Here is a 20,245-nt window from a genome sequence, read left to right on the forward strand (position 1 = left end):
TCATTTATTTTATGCAATTATTTACCCTTGAATTAAATGTACAAAAATAAATTACAAAACATTCAAAATATTGTAAAATTTCATATCTTGCATGTAATATTGATTATATGTATATTAACGAAAAGTAGAATTTTTAAATTATTACTAGATCACTTTTTATTATTATTATTATTATTATTAGCCAAAAATGTAATGATAATTAAATAACTGACTGTTTGTTTATGAGACATTCACAGTACTATATGCTAAATGACTGGTTTTAATTTTCATTCATTATATACAGGGTAAACCAAAAGTACAGTAGGTGGAATAAGGTTTGTGTTAAGGTTATACTATGACAATGGTGTATATTTAACCTATTTATGGTTGAAAAAATTACAGAGATGCATTTCAAGAAATTAATACACAAAAATACTTGTGCAAAAATGTTTGTCAAAGCATAAAATGGAGAAATGAAGACTTCAAAGTTGTGTAAATTGTGATGGTCAGCAGTTTGAGCACGTGTATTGATAAAATTGTATTGTATTATATTGGTAAATATAATTGTATATGTAATCTCAATAAATGTTTTATAATAACTCAATAAATTTACTATCCACATACTTTTGGTTCACCCTATATATTGACAAACCAAGCTTGACGAAACCTGGTTAAGAAAATAAACTAACTCTCAGAAGTGAGAACCTTTTGCAAAATCAGAAGGCCTTATCTTATTTCAGAAGGATCTTAAAGCCATGTGTTATGTAATAGGCTAAATCTCTGTACAGTGCTCAGTGTGCCAAAGACGACTCCTCTACTATTGCTCTATGCCGAGATGGGCTGTGCGCCACTGCAAACAAGGCTTCACTTATGCGCACTCTTCCATGCTGCAGGACATCTCTCATGAGGTACCTATAGCCCTCTCCAAAACCTCTTCCACATGGCTACAAGCCTTCGACTTTTACTGGTGGTGATCACATCAGGAATCCTACATGTTCTGGGTCTTATCCCACTTTCTGCAGGAATGCCTACCAATCACACATATACCACCAGCAGGGTATGCCACCACGCCCAACCACAGTCCTTCCCCACAGCAGCCTTGATGACTACCCCATACCATCCATCGACCTGCCTGTAGTTACGTGCGACCAGTTCTAGACAACCATCGCCACAAAATGGTTGGGCTAGCTTTGCCTGGGGACAGACACATCAAAAACCCGGATCTAGACAGCAATCACAGCAGTACTCCCGACCTGCCACGAGAACAAAGTCTGGTCCCTAAACAAACATTACAGCATTTTCAGGGCAGGGCCCAGGGGGTAATGTGGGTGATTCAAATTAGCGTCCCGTTTGTAAGACCCACTATAATGTTTTCTGATAGCCACTCTGTTCTTCAAGAAGTGGTTAATGTCTCGTTCATGTCGCCATTGGTCATCATTGATCTTGTGGCAGCCATCACCTCTCATATGGCACCAATAGTCATAGGGTGGACTCCGGGCCACACTGATATACTGATTAATAAAGCAGACAACAAAACAGCCTGTAGCAGCCCATTCTGCAGTTCTATATGGCACTCAATTATGCCACGAGACCTCACTCGGTCCATGTGGGACACCACTATTAGGACACTGATGGACGCTTAGTCGACATCCCTACTCAACAAAGGCCGTAATCATGTTTGCCCTTTCAATCCCTAGGTTTACAGTTGCGCATCATTTCATTACACGGAAACCCTCTTGGCCTGTCTCAGGACTGAGACAGCCCCTCTGCATGATGTCCTATTCACACAGGATCTGTGCGATTTGCCGAACTGTCCCCACTGTAGTGCTACATATACTGACTGTACAAGTACATAAATACATAGTGCCCACTAATACCACTAAAAAAAGTCCATGTAAACAATGCTTTAATCCCTCTTCCCTGTCATGTACTTTTCACAATGGTACACAGCAGCTGGGCAATGTTCAACTGAGTGATAGTCAAGTGAGTGACTGTTAATTGGGCAAAAAAAACTTAAAAATTTTTGCACACTTAGTAAGCATACAATTTTGTGGATTTTTTAAAAATAATAATAATATATATGTAAATATAAATCTGGTTAAGACTTATGAGGCATGAGTTATGAGTTGTGAGTTATTTCCAACTTAGGAAATGTTTTGAATAAGGTACTGTAGCATTGTTAATTATTGTATGTCAGAAGCTGTTAACAAAGCACATCAAAGAAAAGCAGTTTTCAAAAACAAATTCTTTCAAAGAACTTTTATACTTTTTTGTTTTAGTGCATGTAACATGTATAAATATGTTAATTACAAAATTGTTCTTTTAACTTGTTTATTAAAGACTAACGAGCCCAGCCATGCGTTGCTGTGGCTCAAAATGTATCTATTATAAATGTATAAAACTTTCCCTGCTGGGGGATTTCGAAAAATCCCTTCTTAATGTACTGTACATTCTCTTGACGTACCCTATTAAAACACAATCAAAAATGCAAAAAAACCACATCTAAAATAGTATAAATAGAAGCCAAGTTTTTCACGGTAAACCTTAATCCTGTTCCTCTCCCCCTGGTGGGGGAATTTCGACATGTATATTATATAAAAACATGTGCATATTTGAATGCAACGTTGTATCAAAATTTCAAAGGAATCAGTGAAGAACTTTCGGAGATTAGCTATTAGGAACAAACAAACATTACATTTTTATTTACTATTTAAAATTTACTGGATAGTAAATCAATAGAAAAGAATGGTGATTTTAGTCAAGAAAACAAAAAATTTTGTATTTTGTCTATTATTGATTTCTTATTTTGTTGCTCAGATGTCTGACATCCAGTTGACCATCACCACTTGTCATAAACCAGTTGATGGTGTCCCTTTCACAATCCCCTCTTCCCCTTAAACTGTACATGTAATTAATGGATGATCCTTTAGTAATCCACAAAGTTTGATCTTCATACATATCACATATCCCTTTATAGTATTTACATAGGGAGTCTGTGAGGAGATGAGGATAAATGGCTTTGAGCTGAACCCACTGAACTTTGCCTAAACTCTCCTTATCCAACATAGGTTGGAAAGTTAAACGAATATCAGCTCATCAGAGTTTAGCCTGTTTAAAACAGACATTCCAATCAGCCTTTTGCAAATGTTAGAACTTCAAACAATGGAATACATCTATAAAAACTACCCATTCCACAAAGCTCTTTTTGAACTATGTGAAATCCATCATTTATCCAATCACGCTTTCAAATGTTTTATTTGTTTATGGCAATGCAACACATAGACAATCTGCCAATGGGAAATGCCTCCTAAGAGATCTTTTAAGGGAAACTGGCCCATTTAGGTGTTATTAATATGAAGAAAACCCAGAAAACTTTACTTGGCAGTGGGCTTGCCAAGTAGTTTTCTGGGTTTTCTGGGATAGTTGGTGGTGAATTTGTCCCTTGCACAAACCCACAACCAACTATCAGTGTTCAGTGGTTTTATCCACTTGGCCAGTGATGGGCTCCAGCTTTCAAGTAATTGAGGAGCTCACCATTAAAGGCCATGACACACTAAGCAATTTCTCACCCTGGAGATGTGTCTCTGGGTGGTACTGGTTGTGCTTACGCAGTACCGGGCTTGTACCTTTGTATGGCAATAAAGAACTTGAACTTGATGTCTCTGGGTGGCAAAAACCTGATGACGTTTGGCAATGTTCAGACATACAATGAAACAAGTTGCCACAGTCATATGATCAACATTTCTTACCTGATAATCATAAATTTTTGTTAACAGTGCAAAAGCATGTATCATTGAGTACCTTGTAATTTTCGTTAATGGTGTGGTTATACTATAAATTGGTTCTTACGAGTGAATTAATGAAATTAACATTGTGTCCTATCAACCATTGATGAGTGACTATCCACCATTTTTATTTTTGTGTTGTAGACATGAGCTTGCTTACATAAATCTACACATGCTCATTGGTTAAAGTGAGCAACAGGAGACTTTTTGTCTTTCAAAAGTTAAAGCAATTTGACTCCACCATATATATATATATATATATATATATATATATATATTATATATACATGGTAGACATGGATTTTATATATATATATAAAATCATCTAGTGTGTTAGTGTGTCATAGCTCAAATTAAGATATCTGCTCTTTCTACACAAATATATATTATAATAAAAATATAAAACATTAATTCAAATTTACATAAAATCATTCTGAAACATATTGATCTTTTAAAAAAGTTACACCAATAGCCTTATATTTATGTTAATCAGTTGTTCAACAATTTTCAATATAATTATAATATTGATCTTAACATCTAACTTTTAAAAAATCTTTTTTATACAATTTTTTAATCTTAAATGAAACAAATATAGGTTATCTAAATTTGTTAGCTATCTAATACAATTAAGTTTAAGCAAACTGTTTACTAATTCACTGTCCTCATTTTTATTTAAAAAAAAAAAAAACATTTAAAAAAATTTATTAAGTAATTATTTTATTTTGCATTTCTGTTACTTGTTAAAACTAACGTAAGAGAAAAATCAAGTAAATCTGAAATAGAAAATATTTAAAATACTTTATAAAAATTATATCAAACAACAGTAGGCTATATAAAATTACAATAATTTCTGATTTTTCTTACATTGCTGAGTAATTTTTATTTCAAGTATTTATAAATAACATGAAGTAAAAATAGAAACACTTGTAATAACAACAAACAATAATAATAATAATAATAAATATTCTGATAAAAATATACAAGAATATATTTATATATTAAATCTAATAGCATCAATTAATTTAACTCTTAATGATTATTCTGGAGGTTAACATTTTGTTCGGTACCATTCTGTAATGTCAAAAGCAAAACTTCAAATATAAATAAAAACATCAGATTACTTTCAAATCTCACTACTGCTCAACTATTAATTCAGAAAATTAACAAATTATAAAAACATGACAAAGCATTTTTGAACATTCAAAATACAGATTTAAAGCAATTATTTCACTGTTTTTTGAGAAGTTTAAAATCAAACTGAAAACTCATTTAACTGAGTAATTATAAAGTTCCATTCCACCAATTTGGGTGCAAGCTGAATTTTATACAAAAATATTAAGAGCATATAAATACATAACAAAAATAATAAATTAACTAAATGTCAATATACTTTATTTCTTTAATATTTCACATATAAATAAATACATGCGCACACAATATATTATAACCAGAGAAAAACAAAAATAATTCTCCATCGGACGAAAATTTACAGATGAAAATTCTACATGTATCGTCACCAGGGGGCAACTTTCTAAAAATCTACATTTTCCAACGCTTCTTAGTAGATAAAAGCAGCAACAACTCTAACGAAGGTATGGATGGATGTAAGCAACAAGTCTGTATGTCACCAGTTCCTTTTTAGAAATTACTTATAATTTTAATTGAACGTATTTTGTGTTTTTAAAAGGACATTTTTTAACTTCTGGCACCAAGTAGCCTAGAGAGAAAGGTCAGTTGCCAAGATTGTGTATTGTCTAGAACGCAAGAAAAATAAATGGTGGTCCCTTTTGGGCAGACTTTTTTTAACTTTTAAAAAAATAATTCTCCACTGGACAAAAATTTACAGATAGGAAAAGCAATCAGCTTCTTAATCATAAAAAAAAGTCATGCCTTTAAAAGATCCAGTAATGAATTTAATAAAATAAAAACGTTTTTGATTAGTTTTACTGATCTTCATCAGTTACAATAGAATAGAACACCAATACAAACATTTAAAATTTTTGTATTAGTGTTCTATTCTATCATAACTGATAGCAGCTAGTTAAATTCTACCACACTAAAGCTACTTATCATCCGCTTTCAATTAACAACTCACTGTAGATTATAGAATGCTTCAGTAACGTTTTGCTAGTAGACAAAGAATACATGACAGTCTTAGACTTCAAAGCAATGTATCCATCTATAAAAATATCTCATTGTTTTGTGCAATAAGGGATTTCCTGTTTGCCAACATCAAAGATGCATGTAAACATCACTTTTATATTTTTTCTACAAACATCACAATCACTGGAACTTGTGCATCTTGTATCTTATACATCATTCTTTGAATTTGAAGATAAGGTATATTTACAAGGAAGAGGTATGCCTATGGACAATCACACTTCAGCAATATTTTGTGAACTAGTGGTGCAACAATTGAAAAACAACATTCTGCCAAAATTCCAATGCTTCATCATCTTATGCACTAGATATGTTGATGATATCTCATCTTCAGGCAGAGGAAACCAAACCTGCAGCAGTTTTTAAAGGCAATCAAAGATAACCCCTATGGATTACTTCTACAATTAAACCAGGAGAGTGAAACAACAGTAAACTTCCTGGACATTTCTATCTCTTGCAATGATGGCAAAATCTGGACCGAGGTATACAGGAAACCATGTTTTCAACCTCTGTTAATTCCATCTAACTCTGTTGATCCCCAGCACATAAAATTCATAGCATTTAGATCCTTGATTAGAAGGGCATATACCCATTGTGCCAGTATACAAGACACAGTATTGGAGCTGAATTACATATTAAACATCGCAGAGCAACATGGTTATTTGATAAAAATAATACAGAAATTGATCACGACCTTTCAAACATCAAAAAGTCAATATGCATCATTGGACTAGAAACAAAGTTGTTTTAAATTATATCCCATCTTTAAGAAACGTACGTAAGAAAGCAGCCAAAGCTAATGATGTAGCAATAGTATATCGATGCAACCTGACAATCTTCAGAATTTTAAGAAATGATAAGAAACCATATAACTAATTCGTCCATGGGGATTTACTCCATCCTGATAATCAACCAGCATTTCAAATCAAAAAACTGTTCTACATGGGTGCCACTATGCATGATTTACAACAACACTTAAGGAGCATAAGTACACAATTGATAAAAATCTAAATAATATGGTACTAACAGGTTACATGCAATATCAAGATATACAAGTATAATGGGAGCAAGCAAGCATCATCAGACCAACATCTAATATACACACGATGGGATATCTGGAGAAATTGGAAATCTATAAAGCACACAAAAAATCATCATGCATCAACCATAGGGATGTGGACAATTTGTCTACAGTATGGCAGTCCGTTTATGAAAATTAATTTTATTGGACGATATTTATTCATTCATTATTTTATTTTTAATTAATATATTTCTGTGATTATTTATTTGATTAACCTCAACTATTTATTTGTATATTTATCTTAGAATTCTTCTTATCATTTTTTAAAATTTTAAATTTTTGTATCAGTGTTCTATTCTATTGTAACTGATGAAGATTTTTGCACAAACTATTTTTATCCAGTTTATGCAAAATATATTCTTAATCATCAGCATCCATTGAAAAAGACATTAATTTATCTTGAAATTTATCAGTAAGACACAAATACTATATATTTAAGAACGTCCAATTTTATCCAAATTTTCCCCCCCTTTCATTACAAATTTCTGTAATGTATGCAAGTGTTTTTAAATTAAATTATTTAATTCTCAAAATCTTCCACTACTTGAGTAAATTCAAATTTTTGCATTACATCATTCATTTAGCTAAAAACGTCAATCATTATTTTAGCATAAATTTTTTAAATTCCTTTTTTTCTAGCTCTTCCTCATCATCTTGTTTAGCTTGTCATGCTTCAAGTTTTATCAAGTTTTTACTGATTGTCTTGATTGTGAAAATGGCATGGAAAAACTGAGTTGTAAAAGAAACTATTCATTAGTAATTTTTCAGTTTCATTTGTTTTATTAGAGATTAAATATTTATCAGAATTTTTAGAGGGATTTTCTATTTACCATTTAAGCACTTTGTTATCAATTTAGCCCAGTTCCTACAATTTTCTATATTTTGTGAAAAATGTTATATATAGTTATTCTAGAATTCTCTTAATGTCTATTCTTTTTTTGTTGCTGCAACTGTCTGTGCAAAATAATTTTTAAATACTCAGCTATAACAATAGCAATAGCTTCTTAATCCATAGGTTAAATTAAACTTGTGATGTTAAATAGTGTAAAAAAATTAATATTTGAATGTTCTTCTCATTCTCTTTAGTTTAGAGAGCAGCAAAGAACATTAAGAATCAATAAGATTTTGAATTGATATTGATGCAAAAAGCAATTAAAGATATACTAAATATTTCATTCCAAATGAAAATAGTTTTTTAAAAGTAAAATGATTATTTAGTTGATGAATGTTTTAAAAAATATAAATATGCTATTAGAGAATATTTAAATGCAGTTACAAATTACATGCTATATATCAGTTTTCACATTAACTTAGCATTAGTTGAAGCAATAATTTCCTATTTATTTTTTTCTTACTAGAAGTAGGGTATTTATTAATTTATTCAACAATTTAATATTGTAATTTACTGAACAATACATTAGTAAAAGTTATTTTAAGAAATTTGAATATTTAATTACATATTATAGTTAAAAATGAATCTTATGTGTAATTTTGAACAGATATGTTAAGAAAAAATTGTTAAATGTGAATTGTGATGTAATATAAATCTCCACTCGGATACGCAACATATAGAGTTCTTACACACATTTTTTACAATGAATAAGCCATTGGTTTTGTATATATATATATATAAAATTTCAACCATGATTAAATCTGCAACAATAGTTATTATTATTCTTTGTATAGATTGAATCATAGCCAAAAGTCCTTGAAAGAATAAGCTTAAATAAATAAAAAAAAAGGAAGAGGAGAATAAACTTTGCAGAAAACTTTTCGGAAGAAATTACAACAATTATTTATCACTGTTTTATTACATTAAAATAATATTTAACACTTAAATGTTTAATATATTAAACTTTTTGTAACATCTTTCTGTTTAAATCATCCAAAAGATAGATTAATACACTAACTTCATCCAAAAACCTTTAACCGGTAAAAGTCTACTCAAAGTCCCTCCGCAAACGTTTTTGAACACCTCACTGTGTCCTTTCTCAAGCTTCCTTCTCTTCCTAAAACGATTTTCGAATTATCAAACACCTATTTCCACGACGCACGTGCCAACCAAAAAATTTAGGTGATTATTTAGATTAATACATTCAATTTCATTTTAAAAATTATTAATGTTTAAGAAAATATGATTTTATTAAACAGAACATTACCTCCAACTACTATTTCTAAAATCATTATACTGATAAAATTTTCAGGTGCATTCAAAATTTGCTAAATTAAAAATAATGCAAACAAAATTAAATCCAAAAATCTGAATGCTGATCCAAATTAAATCAAAAAATAAATATTAAAATATTTTTTTATAATATTTTTAAAAACAAAAATCTGAAAGCCATTTATATCCCAACATTTTATGAGTTGAAATTTATCAACAATAAAACAAAGTTTAGATTTAAAATTTTCCTTCCTGCTTTCAAGGATTGAACTATTTTTTTGTTGGTAATTCTTATTAAACATTAGTGACTCTTTGGAACTTAAAACATGATTTATTTATTTATTTAAATATAAACTTAAGGAACTGGAAAAAATTTTTAGTTATTTTAAAAACAAAACATGTTATTTTAAATTATTCATTTTTAAAGCAAGCCAAATTCTTCATAAATTTTGCAAACTTGTAGCATTCAAATCTTACTGCTAAATTTCATATTTTCTCTTCATTCAACTTATATATATTGATTCAAACTTCCTTTTCCAGAGAAAAGTTTGTTTGTTTTGTTAAGTTATGGCAATGCAACACTTGGGCGATCTGCCTAGGGGGATGCCTTCCGGGAGGTTTTTTAAGGGAAACTGGCCTCTATTTAGGCATTACAGACGTGGAGAAAACCCGGAAAGCTCCACATGGCCAGTCCGTCCAAGCGAGGCATGAACCCACGACCGAACTCCCAGTGCTCAGGGTCAGAGAAAAAAAGTTTTAGAAAATACAAACACTTTCAGACTTTGTCCATCAAAGAATCAAAAACAGAAAAACTTTGAGAACTTAAATGTGTTAAAAAACTGACTACAAGTAACATGACAAATTAAATGATTGTTAACACCAATAAAAATAAAGTTAAATTTTTCTTTATATATACACTTTTGCATAAAATATAATAGTAACAGAAAGAAAAATAAAACATAACTCATAAAACAAAGAAAACACAAATGCATTCATACTGCTTTCTTTTATATATCTAATTTTATACCATAATTTAAATTAATATATTATCATCACTATGTTTTATACAAATGCATTCATATAGCTTTCTTTTATGAGTTTTCTTCTCATAATAATTTCATCTTCAAAATTGCTTATATTAAATTTATTTTCATAATGCTCAAACTACCAATTGACTGTATTTAATTTAATGACTGCTAAATTGAATAAAAATACTAATATTTAAATATAATAAATCATATTTAACATTTGATTGTCTCTTCAAATATAATTCCCACTTAAGTGAAATGACAAATTTTCCAATTCAATCATCATTCAGTCAGATATAGAAAGTGAAAAAATTGTAATATAATATATTAAAATGAAAACAACTATTATATATTTTACTTTTAAAAGTATTCAAATTTTACTATGATACGCTTCTTGTCTAGTCTTCTTAATGACTTGTGAGCACTGAAATTGACCTTACTTTACTGCTAGACATATTACACCACCACAGGACATCAAATTAGACTTAGGAAAACACTAACAGAAAGAGATATTATGCTTAACCCAATGTATAATCTCTCTCTTGCATCAATTAGAGATGTTGATAGATAGTTATCGAGATATAATCCATTTAGTTTGTATTTATCTTCCTTCTAAATTTTATCATTAAAATTTTTGTTATTTGTTTAACTGGTTTTGATGTTTGATGACAATAAATGCCATACGCTTTATCAGGAATCCATAAGTCCTCCCTTTCGAATGAAATTATAAGGAAATAAAATTGCAGGCCAAATGCGAAATTTTTGGCTGTGTCAGAAATCCTAGAATTTGTACGATCCTATCCACTGACAGAGTGGGCAGACTTAACTTTCTGACTCCACGAGTAGGTGAACAGAGAAACAGACTCATCACCGCAGATTCCCATACTACTAATGATGGGGTAAAAACTACGGGATACTTAAAACTATAAAAATATACTTGATATCTTTTACTAATTTTTATTTACTATTTAACATTATCTTATCAAAACATTTAATTTTATAGTAAATTGCCACAAATCTAAATATATTAATTAAATAGAAATAAAATTAAAGTAATTGTATTGTGTATTTGATATTTTATTCATTTTCACATTTAAAGTAAATAAATATAACATAAAAAGAAAAAAATACTTCTAAGAAAATTATGTATTGTATATAATTATTACTTTTTTAAATTTCTAATAATAAGGTTTTGACTGCATGAAAATAACTTCACAACTGAAGGGTTAATTAATAAATTAGTTAACTTTCTTGCTTCTTTTTAATATACAAATAAAATTAAATAATGAAGGATATATTCTTTTCCAAGGTTCCTTAAGGCATTGAAAGCCTTAAGGAAAATTTACATTTTGGTGAAAAACAATTATAAAGGAAATTGGAATTTAATTGTGACAATTTAAAAATGTTATACTCAAATGGCTAATACAAATTAGGATATATTGTGTTAAAATCAATGTAATTAACAGCAAATCATTCAATTAAATTCATATTTTAATTTGGTGTCAAAATACTACATATAATGTTGACTGTGATATTTTGAATAATAATAAATAACTTGAATAATGACATATTGAAAAATAGACAATTAAAAACAGTAAGAAATAGAGCAAGTATAAATTATATAAACAGTAATCTCTAAAGAATTTAACAGCTATTATAAATAAAAATTTATTTAAAAATGTATTGATAAATATAAAGTATTTATTGTAATAAGAGATTATATACATCTATGTTAATGAATAGAAACAAATTCATTCATTCACTTCACAATCTTTATTCCATTTAGAAATTTTTAATCATTATATTAAGAGTAAATCAAAACAACTGATTAGTTAAAAATAATAGGTTGAACAATGACAATAAGTTATGAAATATATTTATCATAAAAGGCCATTGAATTAAATAAAAGCAGAAACCTTACAAAACATCTGAAAATTTATCTTAAGCAACATAGTAACACTTTTATATTTTAACAACTGCATAGTTAAATAATTAAATAATAAAAAAAATAATTAAACTGATAATTATTGTTTATTTCTTTTCTTACTTTTATTATTTAACTGTTAAAATAACTGTTCAATCATAAGAGTAACAGTAAGTAGTGATTTGAAGAAAAATCCTATTACATTTCAAGATAAACATCTCTATATTACATATAATTTTTCAGTTTTCTAAATTTTCTTGTGATTATTATTATTTAAGACAGGAAAACTATGACAAATTGCTACAAATAAACAAAAATTTATAATTTACAAAATTGTTTCACACATATTGTATCATAAATCTGCAGGTCATTTGGCTACAGGAAATAAAAATTTTGTCCTACCATATCTAGAAAATTTATTTTTTGTAAAAATAGCTTATAAATTTTAGTTAATCTCTGTATTTTGAATTTTTCTAAATATTTTTTTACATAAATATGAATTTAACTTTAGATATGAACAGATGTTACTAAATATACTACAACTGAAATGTGTTTAAATAAAAAAATTGTTCATAGGAAAAAACTAATTAGAACAGTATGTTATCAGATAATCCTTTGACATAATGTTTGGAATATTTTAATTATTTTATGTAAGAATATAAATTTATTAGTTTATAAAAAGGTTGATGATAATTTATCTAACATAAAAATACATACAATGCATATAAACAGGTCATAATTTACACAACACAGTTGGCATTACCATATAAATTTTTTAAAATGAATGTCCAAAAGAAATTTTCTTCAGTTCTTATCTATGTAAACTTCACATCAGAATTATCATTTTAAAATTAAAATAAATATTTTGAATTTGCAAAAATAATAAACATTTGAAGATGTTTTAAACTTGATAAAAAATTTTTTTACAGAAAAATTAAAAATATATTTCTTCTAGAACTTTTGAACTAATTTTTTTTTTAAATAGTATTTTTTGTTTTTGTACAGAAATGATTCAAATTGTAAGTTAAAAAACAAGTTTTCAATGGAAAATGGAGGCTCTTAAATATACCAATTTGGTAGATTTTTCATTATTAATTCTTCACTAAAATTTATAATTTTAAACTCAAATTGAGGTATAAAATAATTTTGATAAATCTGTCAAAATGTGTGTTGTCATTCTAAGTTAAAGGATATATTTTCTAATTAATTTGAAAAAACAAACAATCATAAGGATAATTTTCATATTTAAAAGATTATCTAAAATGTTCTTTTATGCAAAAACTATGATCCAAATATTTATTTGACTTGTAAAAACAACAAAAACATTTATGATTATTTTTTTATATCCTGTTAATAAAATTCAAATATCTATAGAATTTTTTATAGCAATGGATAATATCTTAAAACAAGTTATTTTATTGATAAAACCTAAATTAGTTGATTATAATCAATAAATTAATCTTAGTTTTTAATATTAAAGATAAGATATAGATTTTACCTTACAAGATAGCAATTAATCAAAACAAGAATACAATATCGTCCGCTAATCAAGATGCCACAATCAGACTCGTAAACTTTAAAAATATTTTGAAAAAGTAATGTGTGTCGGCAATCATCGATCATTCAAGGATAAGTTTCTCGATCCATCAAGTTCATTAGGACATTGTTATACTTTTCTTTCCTTCCAAAATGAACACTATTATTTACCAGCTTAGAAACTAAAAACAATAATAAAACTAGGACACCCACACCAATTATTTCATTTACTTCAATAAAAAATGAAACAAGAACAAAGATTATAATATTAAGTTTAAATAACCTACAAATTCATTAGAAAAACTTTCTTATCTACAAATCCCATTAACTCATATTTTTATGCTCTACCGTGGAAAATATTATCCACATTCCGTTACTGGAACTAAACGCATCATTAAATCTGACTGCACTACATTTCATGTACAGGTACGCCCCAATATTGAATGTGGGTGCAATTTTATATGAACTAATCCAGGAAGAGTTCTGTGATTTATTAATTCCCATTATAACAAGCCGATTAAGCATTATAATAAAGCTAATTCCGCTTCACGTATGTATAGGTATGGCTAACACGACATTTTCTTTAACAATATTTTGATTAACACATCAAAAACATAACGGAACATTTAAAAATTGAGGACATAAACATGCATTCATTGATAAATAATAAATATGGAACGAATTAATATTTACCTGTAAGGTCATGGTGCGACTGCTACCGTATTGAATACGTCATTTACTGTACATCCAACGTTGTGCATTAACACAATGGGATACGCGTATACGGCGAAAGGTAAATGAATTGTCAACCTTAACTTCCTGTCACCTGAATGACTTGTTAGTCTGGAATGCATCTACCTGCTTTTCTAACACGTGGACACCATTACGCCATCTTTCGGAAAAAACACAAGTTAGCTTTTTCGTAATTTTTAAAACTATAATTGTTTCTCTAAAAAAACAAGTTTTATTTTAAAAAACGCTTTATTTAATTAAATTATTTTATTTTTCTTTAAATTAGAAGAGGTTAATAGCAATGCAAGTACTGTACAGTAGTCTCCTCAGGAGTTTGCTGTCAATATTTTCCATAGACATCAAGTAGATATAATGTCAATTTTTCTACTTTTCTCGAATCAAAATTTTATTAAACCTTTTAACTTATCCAAATATATAATAATATAGCATATGATTTAATCTCTCTTAAATTAAACTAAAATTATTATTACAAAATGAACTGAAAAAATGTGTTTACAGTTTATTTTTAATGTTTAAAAAGAGTTCTATGTTTAACACTTCAAAATGAGTACAGTAGACCCCCCTATAACACGGGTTCATATAACACGGAATGGTATAACACGGCGTAAAAATTGCGATCGTGTTCGTATAACACGCTAAAAGACACTCGTATAACCGTTACTTACGAGATAAGAGAGGCTATCGCATTTCGAGAATGCGCAGGGGGACAAAACGGTTTCTCGCGGTGGCCGGCAGGGGCGCGGCTACACCCCTAAAACCAGAGTTGCAATGGGTAGAAAAAGCTTTTTAGTGCCTCGTATATATTGTTGCTTACGAGTAACGCTCGCATATGTTTATTCTGATTTATACTAGTGAAAATGTGCAACGGGATTACTTACTAAATGCATTTGCAATCCACTCGTTTATGGAGAACACAAGTGAAAGCCAATATGAGTGTACTATAGATTACCACCTATGGAATTTCCGGACTTTGAGTATATATTTGTACAAGCGCTGTCGCCATGGGGGGTGGCAGAGGGGCGGTTGCCCTCCCCTTATTTGTGCGATTTTTTTAATGCGAATTTTTAATTTGTGCGGTATAGTTGGCGACTAGTCTCGTGCGATTCGTCGTGTCTCACGTTGATTTATTATAGCTAAATAAACTTATTATAGCATAAATGCACTTATTATAGTAATATTATTGCATGAATATGCGAAAAATGAAATAATTTACTTTTTAAGTCAACAAAACACCACCTGGACAAAAATATGTAAAACAGACGATAGACCAGACGATGCAGTCAAGTGCTGACATCTGTTGTCAATAAATTCTATTTCGTACGGTTTTGAGTTATTTTCTATGTGAGACTTTTTTTATGCGGTCCCTGTTGACCGCATAAAAAAATTATTTTTTTTAATTGTGTTGCGAAAACTATTATTTACAGCCATTCGTGAAGTTTCGTGAGATTTTTTTTAATGCGTTTTTTTTAATGCGGTCCCTATCCCCCGCATAAAAACAGGTTTGACTGTATTTGAACAAGGGCGTCGCCAGGGGGGGGCAGAGGGGCGGTTGCCCTCCCCTAGAAATTCGAAAAAGTTATTTAAATGCTAAGTTTTAATTAAAATAATCTTCTTAGGCTTCTTGTAAGTTAAAGAAAATGTTTTATTTGAGATATTTCTTTTCCGGTACATAGTAAATGATTAAAACTTTATGAATCGTTTCTATTTTACCTACATACAATTCATATCCTCTATCAATTTACATCATCTTGCCCCCCCTTACCCATTGGCTGGCGTCGTCCTTGTATTTGAACTCAGAGGACCGAGACGAATTCAACAGTACCCTACTTTTGGGCCGGAGGCAAAAAATAAGAAAGTTATCATACTTTTTTTCGGCGATTGCGCGATGATCGGGAGTCGCGTCGCTCTCTCCGCTAAGCCTATCGCGTGTTTAACAGGCAGTCCGGCACTTGGCCACATATATCTTCAACAAAGGCAGATGTTGATCCACGAGCACATTGATCGTCTACAGTTCGAGTTAAGTCCTTTTTGCACACCCTCGCACTCGTCGACCTCGGGGGCTACGGCTCCTCAGTCTCGCTATCGCGATCGGGAGTCGTGATGCTTGAAAAAAAAATGAACTGGAGTTCGACTGTTCGTGCTCCCGACGGACTCCCCCAGGAAGGGAGCCGCCGGCAGGCCGCCGATTGTTAAACGTCACTAATGATTGATTCACAGTAGTTCTTGAACAAAAGAAAAAAAAGGAAGTGGCATTCGACTGTTCGTGCAATTTCTTGCCTTTCAGAGTAGCGTAGTGGGGGCGGCAGAGGCGGCCCGTCCCGGGCGGCACTTTTAGAGGCGGCAAAATTTCACAATAAATACACAATACACCTGTATAATATACAATAATGATGATTGTTCTTTGCCGAAAAGTTCTTTAGAATTACTGTATATTTTAGTCTTTTGAATTGAGATACTTAAATAAGGAAGCGGCGAAATTTTCCTCCGCCCGGGCGGCTGACACCCACGCTACGCCACTGACCACAACCTCTCTACAGACTTTGTTTAATGTCAAGAAAAAAATGCTCGAATTCATTCAGCCTAGTATCAGTCAGAGATGAACGTTAATGTGTCTGTCTGGAGAAAGAAAACATAAGAAATTAACAATAGTAAAGAACCAAACTCTGGATTATAATTTGTAAAGATCAAATTAGTCGTTCATTTTATCTTAATTACCTTTATTATTAATTTAAAAATTGGGGAAATTAACAAAACCAGATCAAGCGCAGCATCGCGTTTCTCAGCTTCATCAAGAATTAAACAGAAAAACTAAAAGCTAATACATAGAAAAATATCATTATTTGCAATTTTTTCCCTACAATCTAAATCTTAATATTTAAACAATTAGCAAAAGTACTATTTTTAACAGAGAAATCCTAATTAAGGTGTTTATACTTAGTAGATAAACATTTATAATAAATTTACATACATAAAGACAAATGTTTCGTTTAGTGCAATTAACAAATATATAATTATATTCCCAAGATGTCAGAAGAAATCCGTTTCCTGTTGTTACCTGGAAATGTTAGTTTCTTAACTGTTAAACTCTGAAATAGCACAAAAATTAATGCTGTCGGATGTTCTCGGTTTGTGGAAAATTCTATTTCATAATTATCATAAAATTTTCTCACTTAAGCCACAAAACCACGTCAAGGTGACACCCACTTTGTGGTGGTTTTTTCGTATCCAGAAACCGACCCTACTTGCTAGACAGCGTAGCAATTAGAGAGAAAAACTAGATCGCGCGCGAAGTTCTCATAGGTAAAACGACCGATAATGATTTTTTTCCTTTTCTTTCCTCATCTTCTACCCATTCCAACCCCAAAAATACTCCGTCGATCTCATGATTAATGTTAAGCATTTAAAACTTATAGTGTAAGCAAAAAGTAGAAAACTTAAGCTATTAATTTTTATTATGATATGGGTCTATCCAGTGGTAATATTCAGCGGGTTCACACAGGTTCGGCCGAACCCGTTGGTAAAATTTTCAGTTTCCCGAACCTTGTTAAACACACGTAACATTTCTCAGTGGTTTTGTTTCTTTTAAAAAAATATATTAAAATATACGTATTATACTCTGTAACACTACTAAACTACAGGCTACAGCCTTATACCCCGTTCGCACCGAGCATTTCAATCTAGATTGTGAGCAAGGTCAGGGACTATACCTTGGTGCGATCTCTCTCGATCGTTTCAATCTCGACCGAAACGAGGTTTAATCGCGATCAATTCAAGAGAGTTCTTGAAACTAGATCCAGTCATAAGAGAGATCCCACAATCTCGCGCGCGAGATAATACAAGATGGCTGTGGAAGACGTGTCGGGCTATGGACAGCGAAATAAAAAGGATATTGTATTTTTGTATTTCGAGAGACGAGACGATGACATCTGCCAATTATCAGCAGTGCCATTCGGGGTAAACAATTTCTCTGCCTAAAAGAAAAAAAAAAAAAAAGGTCGACAGCACTAATATACTATTGTTACCTGGTCTTCGCCCAGGGCCCCTTACGTTCCAAATACGCCACTGATTATTAGATATATCGCAAGAAAACGTTTTGTATTTATTTCTAGCCAAAACTTCCATTTCGTTTGTCGGTGATTGTTAGGGAAAAATTTTCTGCTAGCGAACCCTTTGTTATATATTTCGAATATCACCACTGGGTCTATCACTCTGATTCTTTCCTTACTTCCCGTTAATTTGTCCCAAGTTTAGGCTAATTGATTTCACCGCATTGTATTTTGCGGATTTCGTCTTTGTTCCTTAGGAAATCGACAATTCGTTTACGATCCATTTTCCATTCGGGTAACGAGTTTTCTGAGTTGGAAATTCCCACTAATATCAATCGTACAAATGAAACAGGAACAATTGAATTTACAGCGAAAGTCTTTTTCCAGATTAAGGGTCCGACAACAGCTCTTTTGCTGTTCACGAGCAGCTATTGAGAATTCTGTTAAAGCTTTACCTAAGAGCCAGGATGTCTTCTCATCGATTCTTACCTATTTTGAAGTTCAGTTCATTCTGCTGCTAGCACTATTCTATATGAGCTGGAAATTTGTCTCATCGTTAATTCACTCCGTAAGATGGGCAAGAATAACTGAGGTCTTAACCACGATGCACTCGATTCCATTTACAATTCTGTCTTTATCCCAATCATCACTTACATACGTTTCAACCATCTGGAGGCATGACAGCCGCAGTCACGCAACGTGCAGCGGCTGCAAAGTGCCCAAAGAAGGGCACTTCTGATTCTGGCTCAAACATATTCAACAGCCTTAACTGTGTCCTCACAAGTCTTGAACAAAACTCTGCCAATCAATCGTTATGTAGAATGTGCTAAATCAAGTTACCTTCTTGCTAAAGGAAATGACATCACAGTTTCCTCCATTAATTTCCCTGCCCGCTCCATGAAACTAAGATTTGCTTCAATAAGCTTCCTTGTCGTACCTAAGGTATAGATTGCACTCTTCAAACGATGCCACACATGAAATAGAAGCATATACTAATGGTTTGAAGAAATTCACTAAAAGTGATTTTGCATTTATGACTTCAATGGAATGATCTCAATGGATTATCTCAATGGAATGAAGATTCACTACGAGCCTAGCACTTTACTTCCTAATTGCTCGCAATCGATTAAGCTATTCAGTGGTGCGAAGTAACATACACTTAGAAAGAGGGGTAATCTTCTCTAATAGATCATCAGCCGTTTTGACTTTGCAGAATAAGAACAGCTTACACCCACTCATCAGGAACATCCTAAACACTTGTATTTCCAGCGCTAATCATTGTTCCAACTGGCTGAGAAAACACTGTGGCAACCACGAATATAAGAAAGCACTTGTTCGAGTGTGGCAGGTCATGCAGATCAGTATCCCAGATTACAATCATCCTGCCAGTCATATCAAACAACCGCTCTGGAGGGAAAAGGTCATACAAATCCGATTGATAGGAAAGACCATATACAAACTCCTAGGCGATTCGGATGATCAATCGTTTATTGACAACCTTATGGCCCCTCATTTCATTTCCAATACTTTTAAATAACGACAAACTTTTAGTTAATACTCAAACTATTTTCAGAAGTATCACCAACTCTTATAGTTGATTTCCTCTCAGTTTTTAGGTTAAACTGAAATTTTTGGAAGCGAATAGGGTGGACATCAAGACAAAAATACAATCTCTTTCAATTTGTAAAATTTATTCCGAAAAGTTTTCAGTTTCAAAAAGTTCTATAATAAGCTATAAGAATATACTGTCTCCGTAGAAGATGGTTCGGTTCAGAGAAATTATGGAAAA

At 31.1% G+C, this 20,245-nt stretch overlaps 1 protein-coding gene across 2 annotated transcripts in view; it reads right to left on the reverse strand.

Moving 5' to 3' along the window:
* Window positions 1–14,532, reverse strand: part of LOC136978107 (ecotropic viral integration site 5 ortholog-like) — a 90,575-nt gene extending 76,043 nt beyond the window's left edge. For both annotated transcript variants that reach the window (XM_067273764.1, XM_067273763.1), the window contains exon 1: window positions 14,351–14,532. The gene's annotated coding sequence lies outside the window, so the exon portion shown is untranslated. The remainder of the gene's footprint in view (window positions 1–14,350) is intronic.
* Between the last annotated feature and the right edge of the window lie 5,713 nt (window positions 14,533–20,245).

Source organism: Centruroides vittatus, unplaced genomic scaffold (assembly GCF_030686945.1).
Source record: "Centruroides vittatus isolate TY-2023 unplaced genomic scaffold, ASM3068694v2 contig_488, whole genome shotgun sequence".
Lineage (NCBI taxonomy): Eukaryota > Metazoa > Arthropoda > Arachnida > Scorpiones > Buthidae > Centruroides > Centruroides vittatus.